This window comes from Arachis ipaensis, chromosome B10 (genome assembly GCF_059453495.1).
Source record: "Arachis ipaensis isolate K30076 ecotype BB chromosome B10, ASM5945349v1, whole genome shotgun sequence".
Lineage (NCBI taxonomy): Eukaryota > Viridiplantae > Streptophyta > Magnoliopsida > Fabales > Fabaceae > Arachis > Arachis ipaensis.
Genome location: NC_142435.1, coordinates 28,024,269 through 28,045,463, shown reverse-complemented (window position 1 = coordinate 28,045,463; position 21,195 = coordinate 28,024,269). Strand labels below are relative to the sequence as shown.

Here is a 21,195-nt window from a genome sequence, read left to right as displayed (position 1 = left end):
ACTATTTTTTTTTCTGATCCTCTTTCGATTCCTGTGAGTATCATGTTTATTTATATTTTGTAAATACAATTTCTCCAAGGATTATACTCAATTTTGTTTCTTATTCTTCTTCTTGTCATTTTTGTAATTTTTGTTCCTGAGATGAAATAGATTTTCCTTCATTTATTGACTATTAGGTTGTTGAGTGTTTGCTCCTATTAGTGGATAGGTTGTTGGGAAGAACTTGTTGTTTCTTGTGCTTTTGCTGCGTGTGTCTGAGGCCTTGTTGTACATAATTTATGCTGAATTTTCAGCTATAATCTTTCAATATTTCTATCACCATCAAGCTTTTGGTTAATCGTTCCTTAAATCTTTCCTTTCAACATGTGGTTCTTTGGTGATTCTACATTAATAAAAAGAAGGATATGATATGTTACAATATCTTCTCTGTAAATCCAGAGAAATTAGTAAATGATTAGCCAATAAATTAATTATTATTCTAACAAATTAGAAAATAGAATTTTATAGTTTAATACGATAGAAAAAACTGAAATAGGAATTTTGAGCTAGGTTTAAAGAATTTGGCCCAAAAATGGACCAAACAGGCCAAACCGAGTGAACCGGACCCATAATGGGCCCAAGAATCACTGTATACAAACCCAATTTAAGTCATTCAGCTACCCAACCCCTTGCTTCATTGTGAAACACGCTGAAATTGGAGGTGGAGCACCAAACCCTCTCTTTACTATTCACTAAAAAGATTGAATTCAAAAATAAAAGCTAATTAACTAAAAAAATTTGAAAATTGAATGATGATTTTCAAAAAAGAAGAGAGAGAAAGAAACAAGAAGTTTTCAAAAATAGAAGAGAAAAGAATTAGTTAGGAAGTTTTGAAAAAAGAAGAAAGAGAAAACAAGTAACTAATTAAGAAAGATTTGAAATTAAGATAAGATAGAAGATCAAAAAAGATTTTATTTTAAAATTTTGAAATTTAAAAATTGGAAAGAAGAAGTCAACAAGATAAGATAAGAATTGAAAAGATTTGAAATAGATTTAATTTTGAATTTTGAAATTGAAACAAGATAAGATAAAGATTTGAAAAAGATTTGATTTTTTAAAAAGATTTGATTTTAAAATTTGAATTTGAAATAAGATAAGATAAAATTTTTTGAAATATTTTTTTTAAAGATAAAAAGATAAGATAGAGATTTGAAAAAGATATGATTTTTGACAAGATTTAAAATTAAGATAAGATAAGATAATAATTTGAAATTAAAATTTGAAAACTTTTTTGGAATTTTCGAAAATTCAATTAAAGATAAAAGATATTTTTTATTTTTTATTTTTGAATTAATGAAGAAAGAGAAAAACAACCAAAAGACACTAAACTTAAAATTTTTAGATCAAAAGACACTTGATTTTTGAAAATTAAGAAAACAAATACCAAAAGACACCAAACTTAAAACTTTTTAGATCAAAACAAGAAAAAAAAAACAAAAACAACTTGAATACTAAGAAAGAACACTAAGAACAATTCGAAAATTTTAAAGGAAAGATAAACACACAAGGGACACCAAACTTAAGAATTGACACAAGACTCAAACAAAAGATACTATTTTTGAAAATTTTTTGAAAGAAAAGCAAGAAAATTCGAAACTTTAACAAGAAAAAGAACAAAAGACTCAAACAAAGATAAAGATCAATAAAGAAAAGCAAAGATTTTTGAAAATTTTTTTATTTTTTTGAAAAAAAAAAGAAACGAAAGACTAAAACAAAATAGTAAAAAGTATCTAATCTAGGCGACAAGGTAATCCGGTTGTTTGTCAAATCCGAACAATCCCCGACAACGGCGCCAAAAGCTTGGTGCATGAAACTGGCTCCGCAGAATTCGCACAGATAGACCGGCAAGTATACTGGGTCGTCCAAGTAATACCTCAGATGAGTGAGGGTCGATCCCACAGAGATTGTTGGTTTGAGCAAGCAGTGGACATCTTGCAGATCTTAGTTAGGCAAATAGAAAATATAGTTTGTCACGAAAAACATATAAAACAGATAAATAGAACGTTATTAGATAGATGAGAATTCAATGGTGATAGAATGGTTGAGGCTTCAGAGATGTTTTGTCTTTCCGGATTAACTTTTCTTACTATCTTCTTCAATAACCTTCTGATTCCTTCAATGGCAGCCGTAAGTGATTAACTCATGTCCTCTCATCAAGTTAACCTCCTCTACTGCAGTAATCCACCACGTTGAGATGACTCATGTCCTCTCATCAAGCCAGCTCTAGGTTTCTCACTGTAACAAAAGATGAAGCTCTAAGAAATCTACTCCCCTTCAGATCCTACTCAAGGTACCACAGATAAGGCAGATCTTCCGAATCAGAAAGTGCTGCTTCTCTGACTCTACCCTTAACACCACAGAGACCTCACACACCCATAGTCAAGGGGATTTCATGTCACATATCCAAAGTTGCTCATATGCTCTATTGGAATCCGCAATACAATCTCTAGCTTTAGTTCAACGCTATCCGGGTCAGGAATTGCACGGAACCCATGTAGAGCAAGAGTGATTGTCACGGGTCACCCTCAATTCATGAGATGAAGAACGAGATTGCATAAGAGAATAGAATCAGACATATTGAATTAGAACAGTAATATTATTGATCCATGAAACTTAGCAAAGCTCCTAACCTTAACCTTAGGAGGTTAGTGACTCATACTGTACAAAAAATAATAATGAAAGGTTCGAATGGGCAAAGATCTCTAACAAGGGTGATCTTTATTCTATATATACTAGTCTAGTAACTAAGGATTACAGAAAATAAGATAAACTAGTCTTGTAGTGCGAAAATCCACTTCTGGAGCCCACTTGGTGAGTGTTTGGGCTGAGCTTGAGTGTCTCCCATGAGCTAGTACCCCTTAGGGGCGTTGAACGCCACCCCTGGGCTCCCTTTTGGGTGTTGGACACCAGCTGCTCTCCTGTGGGCACTGGACGCCAGGAATAGGGCTGGTAGCTGGCGTTGAACGCCAGTTTTAGGCCTTCATTTCTAAAACAAAGTATGGACTATTATATATTTCTGGAAAGTACTGGATGTTAGCTTTTCATAGCCATTGAGAGCGCACCATTTGGACTTCTGTATCTCCAGAAAAGCTCATTCGAGTGCACGGAGGTCAGATCTTGACAACATCTGCAGTCCTTTCTTTGTCTCTAAATCAGACTTTTGCTCAAACTCCTCAATTTCAGCCAGAAAATACCTGAAATCACCAGAAAACACACAAATTCAAAGTAGAATCCAAAAATGTGAATTTTGTACTAAAATCTATGAAAACTTAATAAAACTTAAACAAAACATAACAAAAACTATATGAAAATAATGCCAAAAAGTGTATAAAATGTCTGCTAATCAATAAGGAAGAATAGAAAAAAGACAAGGTACATATATGTATATAGACATGAATATAATAGCCATTAGCCACAACCTGCAAAGTTTAGGCCGACTAGGATACAGTAATAAAATCAAGGAGGGAATCCTCAACCTTCAAGGAGGGAATCCTCAACCTCCTATTTTAGAGAAAGACTGTGATGTAATGATAGGGAATCCTCAACCTAACTCATTCACATCACAGCCAAGAATCGTATCGAAGAGAATTCTCAACCTTCTCTATTCAATTCTCCCATGTAGCAAGAGAGGGAATCTTCAACCCCGCTTGCCCACCGTAACAGGAGAGGGAATCCTCAACCCAATCTTGTTCATCATAGCAAGAGACAGAATCCTCTATTTTAGCTTGTCTTTCACGACATTCAAATTAATAATCATAGAGTTAAATCCAAGGGAATCCTCAACCTTCAATCCAACCCTCTGGTGCAACAAGTGAGGGAATCCTCAACCTTAAACTCGTCCAACCCAACAAGAGAGGGAATCCTCGACCTCAACTTGTTTATCACAGCAAGCGAGAGAATCCTCAATCTCAGCTTGCCTATACGTGAGCGAGATAACACCACCATCCTCACAACACAAATCTTATTGCCTCCTTAATCATAATCATAACACGAGAGAGGGAATCATCTACCTCAACTCGCCTATTCATTCCGGGATATAGTACCCGTCAAACTTCACCATCATCCTCATTATCAATCTTGTGATCATCATTATTCTCATTATCCATCTTATATCAATTCATATTCAACCTTAATTAAGTTTAGTCATCATTATCCATTCACTCTCATCATCAATTATCTCATTCATAATCAACATATATCACTTAACATCTTGTTCGTTTCTCTCAATTTTACTAACTCAATTCATTTGGCTTTATTCCTAACTCATCCATCCTCAACTCCACCTGCTTTAGACTTAGATCAAAGTTTATAAAGGTTTAGAAGGCCAAAAGAATGGTTGAAAGCCATAAACACATTTTTTCAAATTATGGGACGTGTGCGTACGCATACATGTAGTGTGCATACCCACAGGTTAAAAATTTGGAAATCCGCATATGTGATGCGAGCGGAAATTGGCGAGTTAAGAATGATTATAAATTATGTGTTGCCAGTATAGTTCTCAACCAACCAGAAATCCGCTTATCAATTTAAAAAGGGGTGTCACAGAAATTAAAATTAAAATACTGGGAGTATGAATCCCAGGTCGTCTCCCAACGAGTTGCAGGAAAGTGTGCTATTTTATTAATCAGAAGGTTTTCAAAAAGGTTTGCATTGAATGACAGAAAATTAAATTGGAGAATGTATATAAATATAAATAAAAGCCTTGACTGGGAGTTGATTAGATGGAAGCCCTATTCTTGTTGCAGTACTCTCAAGATTAATTGACAATTGAGATTTATTGTGTTTAGTTGTCCCTTACTAAGTAAGGGAAAGTCAAACAAGTTGGAATGTTGTTCTATCCACAGGTTCCAATCCACTCTTGGGAGGATTGGTGTTAGTGACTAGAGAGCAATCCAACAATAAACCCAATTACAATCTTTCTCTTGAGCATTCCAACTCAAGTAGTCCTTTCATCGACTCCCCATCAAGTTAGGGGACTACTCGCTCATTGTAAATGTAAAATTCATAACGTAAGAAAGGAAATTAAAGAAAGACATGACAAATAATGCTCAAAAGATTAATTTAAAATAAAATTGATTCTTGTATTAATAAATGCTAAAATAATCCAATAGTAAAATTAAGTAAATTAAGGAACATGGAAGAGTAAAAGACAAGTGAAGAGAACGAACTAGAATGTCGAAGTCTTGATGAGGCAATAACTCTTCTCAATATCCCAATGCAAAGATAACGAAAAGTAACTAATCCTAAAAACTATGAATGTGTAGAGAGAAAACCTAGAGGAGGAGTAGAACTATATCTAAAAACTAAAACTATACGAAATGAATGTTCTCCCTGGTTTCTGCATGTTCTCTGGCTCTAGTCTGCTTTTCTGGGCCAAAAACTGGGTCAAAATGGGGCCCGAAATTGCCCCCAGCGATTTTGAAGATTATGCAGATCGCGCATGTCACACGATCGCGTCGCTCATGCAGACGCGTCATTCGGCGTTCTGCTTTGCCACGCGGTCGCGTCATCCATGCGGCCGCGTCACTGCGATTTGCTCTTCTCCGCGCGGTCGCGTCGTCCATGCGGCCGCGTCGCTTCTCGCTGGTCATTTCCTCAATTTCTTGTGTTCCTTCGATTTTTGCAAGCTTCCTTCCCAATCTCCAACTCATTCATGCCCTATAAAGCCTGAAATACTTAACACACAGATCACGGCATCGAATGGAATAAAGGGGAAATAAAATACATAATTAAAAGTCTCTAGGAAGCAAGTTTTCAATCATGCAATAACTTTAGGAAGGAAATATAAATGCATGCTTATTTAATGAATAAGTGGGCAAAGATCATGATAAAACCACACAATTAAACACAATATAAACCATAAAATAGTGGTTTATCAACCTCCCCACACTTAAACATTAGCATGTCCTCATGCTTAGTTGAAGGAGATAAAATAAATGAGTAAGAACATGTAAAACCTATGCAATGCAATGCAACCTATATATATGAATGCAGCTGTATGATTTTTGTCCACTTGATCAAAAGTAAGTAAGCTCTTTAAAACAATTATAAATCAAATTCCACTAACTCAATTCTTATACAGTAAGAACAGATAAAAGTGCAAGAAAATAGCTCATGAAAGCAGGGAACATAGAAATTCAAGCATGGAACCCTCACTGATGAAGTATGTACACTCTAGTCTCTCTAGTATATAGGGTAATCACTCTATCCTTCTCTAATCATGCTCTCTAATTTTTGTTCTTCTCCTAACCAATCAACAACATTTAATATACCAATGCAAACATCATGAGGTCTTTTCAAGGTTGTAATGGGGCCAAGGTAAGGGTAAGGATACATATATGGCTAAGTAAGCTTATAAATTAAATCTTTAATTAACCCAAGCTTTAACATAACCTATATATATTCTATATAACTTCTAAAATTCATACCTAGCTACCCAGAAATTCCCTTTTACATTCCATACTCATCATGGGCTGTTATGGGTGCTTGTGGTGTTGAAATAGGAATATCTTCAACTGGTTCAGTAGGCTGGCTAATAGTGGCTACTGAAAGTCTAAGGTACTTCCCGTTGGGGACATACTAATCATCTCGTGGAAGCATGGCTTTGGTGTACCCAGCTCTGTAGGAGACTCCGGTTGCTGAGACAAGATCTGAGACCAGGGCTGAAAAAGGTAGGTTGCCAGCGATTTGTACGTGTCCCATGGCATTCCGAATATGTCTTGGTAGATTCAGAGGTTGGTCTGTAAGGATGCACCATAGTAAAACGGCCATGTCCGCAGTGAAGGAGGACTCATAAGTGCTCGGGAAGACGTAATGGGACATGATCTGTGCCCATACGCGAGCCTCCAAGGTAAGTGCTGAAGCCGATATTCCCTTAGGGCGGGTACGATGGTATCCGTAGATCCATCTGCTGCCAGGTAATGCGATGACTCTGAGAACAGCGTCCCAGTCAAATTGGTACATCTGGCGCTTGAGTGCGGCTTCTTGAAAGGCATCCAATCCTTCTAGAATAGTGGGAAGACTTAGAGCTTTTTGAATGGCTTCTTCTGTAATGGGGACTTGCTTTTGACGAACATAGACAGACTGCAGAGTGGGCAGGTGGAAATTGGAGTAGAACTTGACTACCCAAGAAAGATTGACTTGCCTTGGCTGTCTCTGTAGGAAACCACATTGTCTTCGGGCAATTTGCGGCTCAACGAAGGTAGCAATATTGGGCGGGAGGAGAAGAAGGTATTCGTTGTTGTAATTCCTTTCTGCCAGGATGGAGAACATCTGCTCACAGTAGCGATTGGAAAATCGCGCAGTGTCCTTTGCTTGGAAAGCTTTCTCTTTTTCATCAACCTTTATAATCCTCTTAAATCTCTTTGTTGAGGGCTTTATTGCAGTTGAAGAGGGTTCTGCCACTAATGCTCTTTTTGTACCTCTTCTTGCTGGTTGTTTAGGAGTAGCTTTCTCCTTTCCTTTCTTGGTGGCCATCCTGAAAAAGGGAAGAGAAAATAAAATAAATTGAAAGGAATAGAGCAAGGAAGAAGGTGGTGTAAGTGATAAGCAATGCACAATAAAGAAGAGTGACGTTAACACATGGTCCGGATGACATGGAAAAAGTCATCAATGGAAACATAGCAAGGGCATATAGGGACAAGTAAATGCAAGGGGTTTATTGGCATGCAAGCAAAGGCATGAGTAGTGTAGATCAAGCATTCAATGTCTAATTTAAATATGTTATCACTCGTAACTAACTATCACATTTGTATTGACAATTAAATACAATTAATAAAGTAGTAAAGGGATTTTGTGAAAAGTAAGCATTGAATATTAGAGTAGAAAAATGTAGAGAAGTTCATAATGCCATATGGACTTTTTCACAAACACATAGCATGCATGTAGAATAAGCTCTTGAAAATAATAATTTGAACATGCAAGTAATCCCTTAAAAAGTAATATATAATTGTCAAACAAATTTACAATAATCCACAAGCATATAATTATAAATAATGACTCAATTAAATTTATAACACCAAGTAAAAAGGAAAAGGAAAGAAAAAGAAAATAAGAACAATGAAGGTAAAAAAGAAAAGAAAAGAAGATGACATATAAAAATAAGAAGAATAATAGAAAAGTGAGGAGGGAAGAAGAAAAGAAAAACCTTGTTAATGGGGGTGAGAGAAAGTAAAAAGTGAGAAAGAAGGAAGAAGGTAGGGAGGAAGAAAGGTAGAAGAAATAAGGAGGAAAAGAAGAAAATAAGATTTGGGGAGAAAAAGATAAGATAGTTGGCAGAATTAGGGAGGCTGTGCGACGCAAGCGACACGATCGCGTGGGGCACGCGGTCGCGCGACTTGTGCTTAAAGTGAATGACGTGGTCGCGTCGGTCACGCGATCACGTGACCCATTTTATGCCATTGGCGCGAGGGTAGCCTCGCACTCGCACAACTCTCTATTCAAAAACCATTAAATGCCAAATTTTGGGTGACGCGATCGCGTGAGGCATGCGATCGCGTGAGTGGGCAATTATTGGGATGTGACGTGGTCACATGGGGCACGCGGTCGCGTGAGTGGACTGTGCGTCCAGCGCGAGTCCAGCATCACTCTAGCACAACTTTCAGTTGTGCACCATTATTACGTCGAAATCCTTGGTCACGTGGCCGCGTGGGGCACGCGGTCGTGTGGGAGGCCACTGATCCCATGTGACGCGGTCGCGTCAGCGACGCGATCGCGTGGGCCGAATTGTGCCATTGGCACACCTCCAGCCACGCTCTCGCGTGGCTCTCTGTTCAATTTTAATTGTCTCTCCCAACACCTGCGACGCGGACGCGTCAATGATGCGTTCGCGTCGCGTAACATTTTTTTTTAAATAAAAATAAGAGTATGTAAATGCAGATGCACGAAATGTACTAATGAAGAGAAAAGTTATTGAATAAGAAAACTAAAAAATAAAGAAAAGAACGATCATACCATGGTGGGTTGTCTCCCACCTAGCACTTTGCTTTAACGTCCGTAAGTTGGACGCTCCACTAGCTCAGTCTTCGACTATGTGGGGATCTTCCAAGCGGAAGATCTCGAGCTCCTTGTCTTTCTTCCGCTTCTCGCCATGGTACAGCTTTAAACGATGTCCATTAACTTTGATAAGTTCAGAGCTTGAAGGATGGCTAAGGTGATAAACTCCGTATGGTTCAGCCTTCTCTACTCTGTATGGACCTTCCCATCTATATCTCAACTTGCCTGGCATGAGTCTCAGTCGAGACTTGTAAAGGAGGACTAAGTCCCCAGGTTGGAACTCTTTCCTCTTGATGTGCTGATCATGTACAACCTTCATCTTCTCCTTGTATAGTCTTGAGTTCTCATAAGCTTCTAGGCGAAGGCTTTCCAGTTCTTGCAGTTGCAATTTCCTTTCAGCTCCGGCTCCCCCAATTCCCACGTTGCATTCCTTTACTGCCCAAAAGGCTTTGTGCTCTACTTCAACAGGGAGATGACAAGCTTTTCCATAAACTAAGCGGAAAGGACTCATCCCAATGGGTGTTTTGTATGCTGTTCTGTATGCCCAGAGTGCATCTTGTAGCCTGGTGCTCCAATCTCTTCTATGAGGTTTGACTATCTTCTGCAAAATACACTTAATCTCTCTATTTGATACCTCGACTTGCCCATTAGTCTGAGGATGGTAAGCTGTTGCAACTTTATGGATTATCCCATGTTTCTTCATCAATCTTGTTAGTCTCCTGTTACAAAAATGGGTGCCTTGATCGCTCATGATTGCTCATGGTGATCCAAAGCGACAAATAATATGGTTTCTCACAAAGGAAACAACAGTGTTAGCATCATCAGTGCGGGTAGGAATTGCTTCCACCCATTTGGAAACGTAATCCACAGCTAACAATATATAAAAATAACCATTGGAATTTGGAAATGGACCCATGAAGTTAATACCCCAAATATCAAAAATTTCACAGAAAAGCATAATCTGTTGAGGCATCTCATCCCTCCTGGATATATTACCAAATTTCTGGCATGGGAAACAGGATTTACAAAATTCAGCAGCGTCCCTAAAAAGAGTAGGCCACCAGAATCCACAGTTTAAGATTTTTCTAGCGGTTCTTTGAGGGCCAAAATGTCCTCCACTCTCAGATGAGTGATAGGCCTCTAAGATGGACTAGAATTCTGATTGAGGTACATACCGTCTAATTACCTGGTCAGCGCCACATCTCCATAAATATGGGTCATTCCATATATAATATTTAGATTCGCTTTTTAGTTTGTCTCTTTGATGCTTAGAAAAGTATGGAGGAAAGGTGCGGCTAACTAGACAATTAGCTACAGGTGCATACCAAGGGACTATCTCAGATACTGCTTGCAGGTTATCAAATGGGAAATTATCAGCTATAGGAGTGGAGTCATCTGTAATGTGCTCAAGGTGACTCAAGTGGTCTGCCACTAAATTTTGGTTACCACTCCTGTTCTTAATTTCTAAATCAAACTCATGTAATAGCAGTATCCAATGTATAAGCCTTGGTTTGGACTCCTTTTTAGATAATAGATACTTTAGAGCTGCGTGGTCTGAATACACTACTACCTTCGTACCAAGTAAATAGGCTCGGAATTTATCCAGAGCAAAAACAATAGCAAGAAGCTCTTTCTCAGTAGTAGTATAATTAGACTGAGCGGCATCTAAAGTTTTAGACGCATAAGCAATAACAAAGGGGTCCTTACCTTCACGCTGAGCCAGTGCTGCTCCTACTGCATGGTTGGAAGCATCACACATAATTTCAAATGGTTGGCTCCAGTCTGGTCCTCTTACAATTGGGGCTTGAGTCAGTGCGGTCTTCAGCTTATCAAACGCTTGTTTGCAATTGTCACTTAACTCGAACTCAATGTCTTTCTGCAGTAATCTTGACAAGGGAAGTGCTACCTTACTAAAGTCCTTAATGAATCTCCTGTAAAAATCTGCATGGCTAAGGAAAGAACGGACCTCCCTCACAGAAGAGGGGTAAGGTAAAGTAGAAATAACATCCACCTTTGCTAGATCTACAGAAATGCCAGTATTAGACACAACATGTCCTAGTACAATCCCTTGTTTAACCATAAAGTGACATTTTACAAAATTTAATACAAGGTTTGTACTGACACATCTATCTAATACTCTAGATAATCCATCTAAGCAAAGGCTAAAGGAATCGCCGTATACACTAAAATCATCCATAAAAACCTCCATACAATCCTCAATAAGATCAGAGAAAAGACTCATCATGCACCTTTGGAAAGTAGCTGGTGCATTGCACAAGCCAAAGGGCATTCTCTTGTAAGCATAAGTCCCAAAAGGACATGTAAAAGTGGTCTTTTCTTGATCCTCAGGGGCTATATGAATCTAGAAATAACCTGTGTAACCATCTAAAAAACAATAATGCGATTTACCTGACAGGCGATCCAGCATTTGATCAATGAATGGAAGAGGATAGTGATCCTTACGGGTTGCTTGGTTGAGGCGTCTGTAGTCAATGCAGACCCTCCAGGCATTCTGAACTTTGGTTGTCAGGAGCTCTCCATGCTCATTCTTCACTGCAGTGACTCCAGACTTCTTTGGCACCACTTGTACTGGACTTACCCATTCACTGTCTGAGATGGGATAGATGATATCTGCCTCTAGTAGTCTGGTCACTTCTTTTTTGACAACCTCTAGGATAGTGGGGTTCAGTCTTCTCTAGGGTTGACGGACAGGTCTTGCTCCCTCTTCTAAAAATATTCTATGCTCACATACTTGAGGGTTGATGCTTACGATGTCTGCCAAACTCCACCCAATTGCCTTCTTGTGCCTCCTCAGCACACCAAGTAGCTGTTCTTCCTGTTGAGAAGTGAGTTCCCTTGCAATGATAACTGGAAACTTCTGCCCGTCTTCAAAGTAAGCATATTTGAGGTGTGGATGAAGGGGTTTTAATTCTAACTTCTGATCATGTTCTGGCTCTGGGTTGTCTGGAGCTGGTAACAATGGCAAAGCACTGTCATTGTCCTCTGAGAATGTCCCCACACTTGGACCTTGTCCTGTGTGCTTCTCTTCAAACTCCTCCTGGTGAACTTTAGCTATGGTTTCATCTATAATGTCACATTGGAGGATGGAATGATCCTCTAGAGGATGCTTCATAACTCCATTCAAATTGAAGATCACTACTCGGCCATCTATTTCAAAAGAGTATGTTCCTGAAAAAGTATCTAATTTGAACTTTGAGGTCTTCAGGAATGGTCTTCCGAATAGGATTGATGATGGCTTATCTGAGGCATTCTGAGGCATCTCCAGGATATAAAAATCAATGGGAAATGTGAGCCCTTTAATGCCCACTAATACATCTTCAGCAACTCCAGCCACTGTGATAATGCTTTTATCTGCTAACACAAAACGAGCTGCCGACCTTTTTAAGGGATGGAGCCTCAAAATATCATATATAGACAAAGGCATTATACTTACACATGCTCCTAAATCACACATGCAATTAGAAAATACTACACTACCTATAGTACAATTAACCATACAAGGACCTGGGTCACTACACTTCTCAGGTAAACCTCCCATTAAAGCAGATATGGAACTTCCTAAGGGAATAGTTTCTAATTCATTAATTTTGTCTTTATGTATACATAAATCTTTTAAAAACTTTGCATATTTAGGTACCTGTTGAATAACATCAAAAAGGGGAACAGTTACCTCAACCTTTTTGAATATCTCTACCATTTTGGAATCAGGTTCCAGCTGCTTCCTGGGCTTCCTTGCAAGTTGTGGAAATGGAATGGGAGTGGTATCTTCTACAGTGTCTGTGCCTTTTGGTGCTTCCTCTTGTGGTTGCACTTCTTCTTCTTCAGCTATGTCCTGTGTGTCCTCTTCTTCTTCAACATCTTCTATTTCTACTACCTCTTCAGTTGAGGCGTGCTCTGGTGGGTTTGGCTCCTCCTGATTCCTCTCCTGTAGTGTGGTTCTGGACCTCAGGGTGATGGCATTAATACCACCCTTGGGATTGGGTAATGGTTGAGAGGGAATTCCACTGGAGCTCAAAGGTTGGTTATTGGAGTTGTTCATTGATCCAATCTGTGAGACAAGAGCTTGCAAAGTAGCGTTCAGACCATTTAGAGTGGCATTAATGTTATTTTCCTTGGTCTGCTGTCTCCGATCAATAGATTGTAGTAAGTCATCATTGGCAGATGAAGAAGGATAGGTAATTTGAGAGGTCTGCTGTTGGGTATTCTGTGGTCCTTGGGATTGCCTCAGGTGAGGTGCTCTGTAAGGCTGATTCTGATTCTGCTGCCTGTTGTTGTTATTATTCCACCTCTGATATCCTTGATTATCTCTGCCTCCTCTGTTGTTGTTGTCCCTCCAATTCTGGTTAGAATTGTCCTGCCATCTATGGTTGTAATTGCCACCTTGATTGTACCCTTGGTTGGAGCGGTCATAGAAGTTATGAGTGGCTGCCACGGTGTTGTCTTCCTGCTGGAGCTGCGGACATTCATCAGTATAATGACTGTAATCAGCACAGATTTCGCAAACTCTCTGTGGAACTAACTGTTGGTTTTGCTGTGCTGGAGAAGGTTGAGCTTGTTGAACTTGTTGTTGATTCAATTGCATTTGCTTCAGCAAGTTGGTCATTTCACAGATACTCTGAGTTAGAGCAGTAGTCTCTCTGCTAGAAGATACTTTTGCAAGGACTTTTGAACGGCCTTGTTTCTGCCTGTGATTCCTGGTAGATTTGGCTAAGTCACTAATCAATTGCCATGCCTCATCAGTGGTCTTGTACTTTTTTATAGACACATTGCTAGCACTTTCCAATGTGGTCTTATCTTGGGGCCTCATGCCCTGTGTGACATAACCGAGTAACACTATCTTGTCAATCATATGGTGGGGGCATGCTTCCAGAAGATTATTGAAGCGCTCCCAATATTCATAAAGCGTCTCGGATTCATCCTGAACAATCATGGAAATATCTTTTCTCAGTTTATCAGTAACTTCAGCTGGAAAGAACTTTTCCAAAAATTCTCTTCTGAGTGTATCCCAGTTGGATACAGTTGTTGCTGGTTGAGTGTAGTACCACTCTCTTGCCTTTTCCTCAAGAGAAAACGGGAAAGCTTTCAACAAAATTGAAGTTTCATCTGCACCATCACGCCTGACAGTAAAACAGGCTGCCTGAAAATCTCTCAGGTGCTTGATAGGCTCTTGAGCAGGTAAGCCATGAAACTTGGGCATCAAATTGAGCAGTGCGGTCTTTATTTCAAAATCTGTAGCCACCGCTGGATGATGCGCTTGGAACGGTTGCATTGAAAAATCAGGGGCTCCACCCTCCTGGATAGTAACTCTTCTGGCTGCCGCCATGTTACCTGTACGTAAATCAACCGAATCAGTAGAACGGGAGCTGGTTTCTTCCTCAAATGGCGTTTCAAATCCGCCCTCAGAGAGGGCTAACCGACGCCAAGCTTACGTTATTCGTGAAATAGTTCTTTCAATCTCAGGATCGAATACTGGCAAGCTTGGATCAGGAAGTGAACGCGTCATCTAACGAAAGAAACAAGCAGCTCATAGTAGCAAAATAAAATAAAATGCAAATAAATAAATTCCAATTAATAACTTTAGCACTCTATTGCAACTCCCCGGCAACGGCGCCAAAAATTGATGCGAGCAGAAATTGGCGAGTTAAGAATGATTATAAATTATGCGTTGCCAGTATAGTTCTCAACCAACCAGAAATCCGCTTATCAATTTAAAAAGGGGTGTCACAGAAATTAAAATTAAAATACTGGGAGTATGAATTCTAGGTCGTCCCCCAACGAGTTGCAGAAAAGTGTGCTATTTTATTAATCAGAAGGTTTTTAAAAAGGTTTGAGTTGAATGACAGAAAATTAAATTGGAGAATGTATATAAATATAAATAAAAGCCTTGACTGGGAGTTGATTAGATGGAAGCCCTATTCTTGTTGTAGTACTCTCAAGATTAATTGACAATTGAGATTTATTGTGTTTAGTTGTCCCTTACTAAGTAAGGGAAAGTCAAACAAGTTGGAATGCTGTTCTATCCACAGGTTCCAATCCACTCTTGAGAGGATTGGTGTTAGTGACTAGAGAGCAATCCAACAATAAATCCAATTACAATCTTTCTCTTGAGCATTCCAACTCAAGGATTCCTTTCATCGACTCCCCATCAAGTTAGGAGACTACTCGCTCATTGCAAATGTAAAATTCATAACGTAAGAAAGGGAATTAAAGAAAGACATGACAAATAATGCTCAAAAGATTAATTTAAAATAAAAGTGATTCTTGTATTAATAAATGCTAAAATAATCCAATAGTAAAATTAAGTAAATTAAGGAACATGGAAGAGTAAAAGACAAGTGAAGAGAACGAACTAGAATGTCGAAGTCTTGATGAGGCAATAACTCTTCTCAATATCCCAATGCAAAGATAACGAAAAATAACTAATCCTAAAAACTATGAATGTGTAGAGAAAAAACCTAGAGGAGGAGTAGAACTAGATCTAAAAACTAAAACTATGCGGAATGAATGTTCTCCCTGGTTTCTGCATGTTCTCTGGCTCTAGTCTGCTTTTCTGCGCCGAAAACTATGTCAAATGGGGCCCGAAATCGCCCCCAGCGATTCTGCAGATTATGCAGATCGCGCATGTCATGCGATCGCGTCGCTCATGCGGACGCGTCATTCGGCGTTCTGCTTTGCCACGCGGTCGCGTCATCCATGCGACCGCGTCACTCGTGTTATACCATGCCGCGCGGTCGCGTCATCCATGCGGCCGCGTCACTGCGATTTGCTCTTCTCCGCGCAGTCGCGTCGTCCATGCGGCCGCGTCGCTTCTCGCTGGTCATCTCCTCAATTTCTTGTGTTCCTTCCTTTTTTGCAAGCTTCCTTCCCAATCTCCAACTCATTCATGCCCTATAAAGTCTGAAACACTTAACACACAGATCACGACATCAAATGGAATAAAGGGGAAATAAAATACATAATTAAAAGTCTCTAGGAAGCAAGTTTTCAATCATGCAATTACTTTAGGAAGGAAATATAAATGCATGCTTATTTAATGAATAAGTGGGCAAAGATCATGATAAAACCACACAATTAAACACAATATAAACCATAAAATAGTGGTTTATCAATATGCATGCAAAGGTCCGCGTACGCATAAGGTGAAAATTTAGTAAGTCGCATACGCATGCCTGGTGTCGCGTACGCATGACCAATTTTGGACCATTACGCGTACGCATGTCAAAGGCCGCGTACGCATCCATATCAGAAAACAGAAAATCTGATATGTTACAAAAATCAGTATTTCAGTCTAATATTCAAAACCTCATAACTTTTTTCACAAAATTCCTTTTTCAACTATTCTGGAACCGTTGGAAAGATCGATAAATGAATTTTCATAAAGATCCATTTTTGAAGTTTTTGAACTCCGAGGACCGAGTTACGACCCACCAAAGTTAGCTAAAAATCTGTTTTTACCAAAAACACACATTTGCCAATCCTTCCAATTGTTCACAAGGAAAATTTATTTTTCTCAACAATTTTTACCACAAACCAACCCATTTTACATTTTTACACTCAACCAAATCCAAACCTTCTCCAATTACACAACTCAACTCAAATTCTACCAATTTCATATCTCAATCTACAATTTCTAATTTCCTAGCAATCATGCCTACTTTTCCATCATTCATTATCAATTTTCATTCAATTACATACATCATCAAACAATCCAATCATCACTTACCGTCATTACCTTTTTTCCGCCCTCCGGCCCAAATTCACAATTTAATACATATTTTACAAACCAATAATCATTATCTAATTTATCAAAAATTTCAACACCCAAACATGCAAATTCACACAATTCTCAATCCAATCATTAATTTTCACAACATATCAACTATACATATCAATACCAACCAATTCCACAATCCAAACCTAATCCTAGAGGCATCTAGCCTAGGAATCCTCATCACACCACCCGGTACTTAAATGAAACCTAAACAGTACCTCTTGTAGTCACAAGAATTTGGCCCTTCCTTGCAAATTTTCCACCAAGCACTAGCTCCAAGCTTCACCAAGAGTTCCACAACCCAATTCAAGTTCTCAAAGTGTGCCAAATTCACCCGACAACACTTAACCAATGAAAATAGTTGATAAAACTCATCAATATCTCATACTAGAGCACCCCACAATACCTAGATAGAATCAAAGAGGATGAAAAGAGCGACGCGTGACCGCAAGCAACTTGTCAATCGGAACTCCGAAGAAAAAATTATGGTGATTTGAAATTTAGGAAGCTAGGTTTTCTTTCTCTCTTTTCTCAATCCAACCCTCTCTCTCATTTTTAGGGTTAAATGAGCTTCAATGCTCATAAATAATGCTTATATACCTTGGGCATGAGTCCCACTTGGGCCCGGTTCACGTATATAACTCGTTGGCCCAATTTTGGGCCAAAACATTTAAAAGTAGTATTCTAAACTGTGCTTTAGATATTTTTATTTTCTAAATCATAAATTCTAACTTTCTAATCTTTCTAACTATGTTTTCCGACTCAGAAAAATTCACCGAGCCCAAATATCATATTTAGATTGTCAAATTCTAATTGCTAATTTTTCTAACAATTTTCGCCCATTTTCAATTAATTACTTAATTAATTACCACTACAAGAAAAAACAATATTTATAACAAAACAAATTGTTACAAAAAATCGAAATTTTGAAACAAAAGGATTTTGTAACAAAAAAAGGACCGTTGCAGTATGTCCCGTTACAAAAAATTTTTGTTACAAAAAATGGAACTATTACAATTCAAAGTTATATTTTGTAACAAATTTTTCTGATACAAAAAACCCGAAGTCGTACAAAAGTGGTAACAAATTTTGATCTTCAAGGTATTTTTTGTGACAATCTATTTTTTCCTATCATAAAATTTTGTTACAAAATGTAACTTGATTTTATAACGTTTTTTTTCTTTAGTTACAAAAGTAAAATAATTATTTTGTATCAATTTTTTTTAATACAAATTGTATGCATAATTTACTAAATTATTTTTTAAATTAATTAATATATTAACTATTTTAATAAGCAAGTCTACATTTATATAATATGCAAAAATATAAATCATTCAAACATGCCTCATTTAGCTAAAATTATTTTAAAACAAAATAATCTTAGTGAGTACATTGATTAGTTCTACAAGTTATATGTCTTGCATAAGTTCAATCAAAAGTTAAAAGTTCTAACATAGATCAGTGACTTTATGAATCAAAATATTCTTGAGCCCTCAAGGTAGCATGTGGTCATCATTTCAGCACTTCTGTAAATAAGAAAAACCAAAACAAAAAATTAAAAACAAGATATAATACTAATAATTATAATTTTTTCCATTAAGTTTTATCCAAAATGTTTAGAAAAATTTTGGCAAAACCTCCCCTAAAACTTGGATATTTCCACCATCTACGGTTCCAACAAAAACAACCAATTCACAACTTATTTCTTAGCCAATACACAACCAAATTTATCAAACCAAATAATAGGACATTTGTCATTTTTTAACCATGACAGAAGTAAAATGTCATAAATAGATCCATATACAAATTAAACTATACTAATAATATAGGAATCATATAGAAAAATGTATTAAAACCATAAGCAATTTTAGGAGTACCTTTAGGGTCTAGTTTCTTTCATTGTCAAAGCGCACTATGAAAGAGTTCACAACGGCTTGTTGAGCTTCCAATTGAACTTTCATTTGAGCTAATTCTTCCTCTTGCCGTGTTCGTTGCTCTTCAAGTTTTTTTTTTAGCACATCTATTTGCTTTGTTAGATCCTCATGGTCTTGCATTGCCTCTTAAAGTTGTGCTTGAATCCTTAACTTAGATTTTGAAACCTCCACTTTTCTGTTTTCTCACATCTCACAAGTAAAAAAACTTCATTTGGAGTGAAAGGATTTTTTGAATCATAGGATTCATTAATCATACAGCTAATATCATCCTGTACAATCCAATTTATGATTTAAAAATGAAGATAAAATTTAACTTCCATGCAACAGTAAAAGAAAAAGGTTAGTAATGTTACATCAATTACGCAAAATATTCAATTATAATAAAATTATTTAAGAATCTTAATTGATTTATAATGAAATTATCTCCGAATCTATTTAATTATTTCTAATAAAATAATTTTTAAAATTATAAAGTTTAAACATAATAAGATAAAATCACAATTTATTTATATTTAGATTTTTAAAAATGCAGGATGTTACAAAATAAAATTATTTTGAAAAAAATATATACACAATTTTTTTACTCTTAAAGTGTTTAACATTTTAAAAAAAAAAATTGTTATAAAATATTTTTATATTTTGTGACAAATAATTAACTTGTTACAAATAATATTGAATTTTGTAACAAATTAATTTTTTGTTACAAAACAATTGGAGTTTTTGAGACAAAAAATAAAATTTGTTACAAAATATTTTAAATTTTTGCAACTTGTTTTTTTTTGTTACAAAATATTACAATATTTTATAACAAAATACCATCTCGTTACAAAAACTAACATAATTTGTAACGAAATAAAATAGGTTGTTACAAAATATTATCATGTTTTGCAACAACTTGTAATGTTGTTACAAAACATTATTCTTTTCTAACAATCACATATTATTATTACAAAATACTATTTTTTTGTAACAATTTTAAATTTGATACAAATTTTTTGTCACAAATGTTCCATTTTTTGTAGTGTATAGTTTGACCGGATTTTATATCCTACCCACCTTATTTAAAATTTTGTCCTCAAAATTTGGTCCACAAAAGAAAACAAAAATCTTGGTTAAACCTCCATTAGAGGTTCTCTCAACTTCAACTCTTCAACTAACCCCGTACCATTTAACGTCGATTTAAATACTCAATCATCTTCCTCATTCTCTTGCACAACTCATAAACTTAACCAAATTTCAAGTCTACGCCGTGCTCCCTCGTCTTACTCGTAACTCCTTCTAGATCTTTCTTAATATCAAATCAAATATAACGTTCACCTTTTCGTTTATAAAACCTATCATAACTCTTAATCAAAATCATGACTTAAAATCTTACATAATTTCTTCCAAAAACCAACAATTAATCATCCCAATCACACATTCACACATCATTTACAAGACTTCCAATCTCAACCAACATATCACAAATGTCAATTTTACCAATATCACCAAAGGATATAACTTACCCAATTATGGCCTCTGTCCCAAAATTTATTCAACATGCAAACCAACATTCAATTTCACACATTTATACTAAATCATTAACATTAACAACATCAATTCAACAATATCCTAAAGTCAATTAGCTTAGAATTTCACATAGCATTACATAATGATTACTTAAAACCGAAACCCGTACCTTAATTGACGGCGGTTCCAACCTCTTGAATCTCCTTTCCCGACCAAGTCAAGCCTCAATCACCTCCAACCAAGCCAAGCAACCAAGCAACTATACTCAATCTAATTTCATTCAAAATTTCATATTTTTCATACTAGATTCTCATACAAATTAGAAGAAAAGAGGGAAATAGTTCCTATATCTTACTCTAAATGATCATAGGTCAAAATCCCGCTAGAAATTGAGCTTGAGTTTCTCTTAATGCATTAAAATCACCAATTTTAACACTCACATATCCAAAACACAAAAATTGAGAGAAATAGAGAAATAGGGTAGAGTTTCCGTGATTACTCACAGCAAAAGTGGTATAGAAACGTAGAGAGAGTTAAGAGCGATGCATAGCCGCAAACAGGTCGTCAATCGAAACTCCGGTTTGTGAAAAAAGTATATTTGAAGGTGGAATAGCTTCTCTTCTATCTCTTCTCAAGTCTGGAGCGCTCTCTCTCTCTCTTGAAACAAATGAATAAAATTGGATGAAGTCACTTGCTTTTATGGCCACTAAGTGGAGGTATTTTTGTCCTTTCACCCATTAGTCCTACCTAGGACCAAAACTTTAAAAATAAATGTTCTAATTTGTATTCTAAATATTTTTCTGTTTATTTTTACATTTTTATACCGGACAATCCTAAGCATGTACAGTTAATTACAACGCCGGTACATATTTTTTCATAATTAATTATATTTTCACGCTTTAAATAATTTTCTGAGCTAAATTTTCA

General features: G+C 36.9%; 1 long non-coding RNA gene across 5 annotated transcripts; it reads right to left on the bottom strand.

Annotated features, from left to right (window-relative positions):
* Window positions 1-18,187: 18,187 nt before the first annotated feature.
* On the bottom strand, window positions 18,188-20,918 carry LOC107621850 (uncharacterized). Of its 5 annotated transcripts, none has more exons than XR_015880599.1 (4): window positions 20,772-20,918; window positions 20,438-20,538; window positions 18,703-19,028; window positions 18,188-18,351 (listed from the first exon to the last, which is right to left on the bottom strand). It is a non-coding gene; the product is annotated as an uncharacterized LOC107621850 (long non-coding RNA). The 5 variants fall into 5 exon arrangements; XR_002356277.2 differs by having other exon boundaries at window positions 18,189-18,351; window positions 18,703-18,934; XR_015880582.1 differs by having other exon boundaries at window positions 18,189-18,351; window positions 20,438-20,918.
* Window positions 20,919-21,195: the final 277 nt, after the last annotated feature.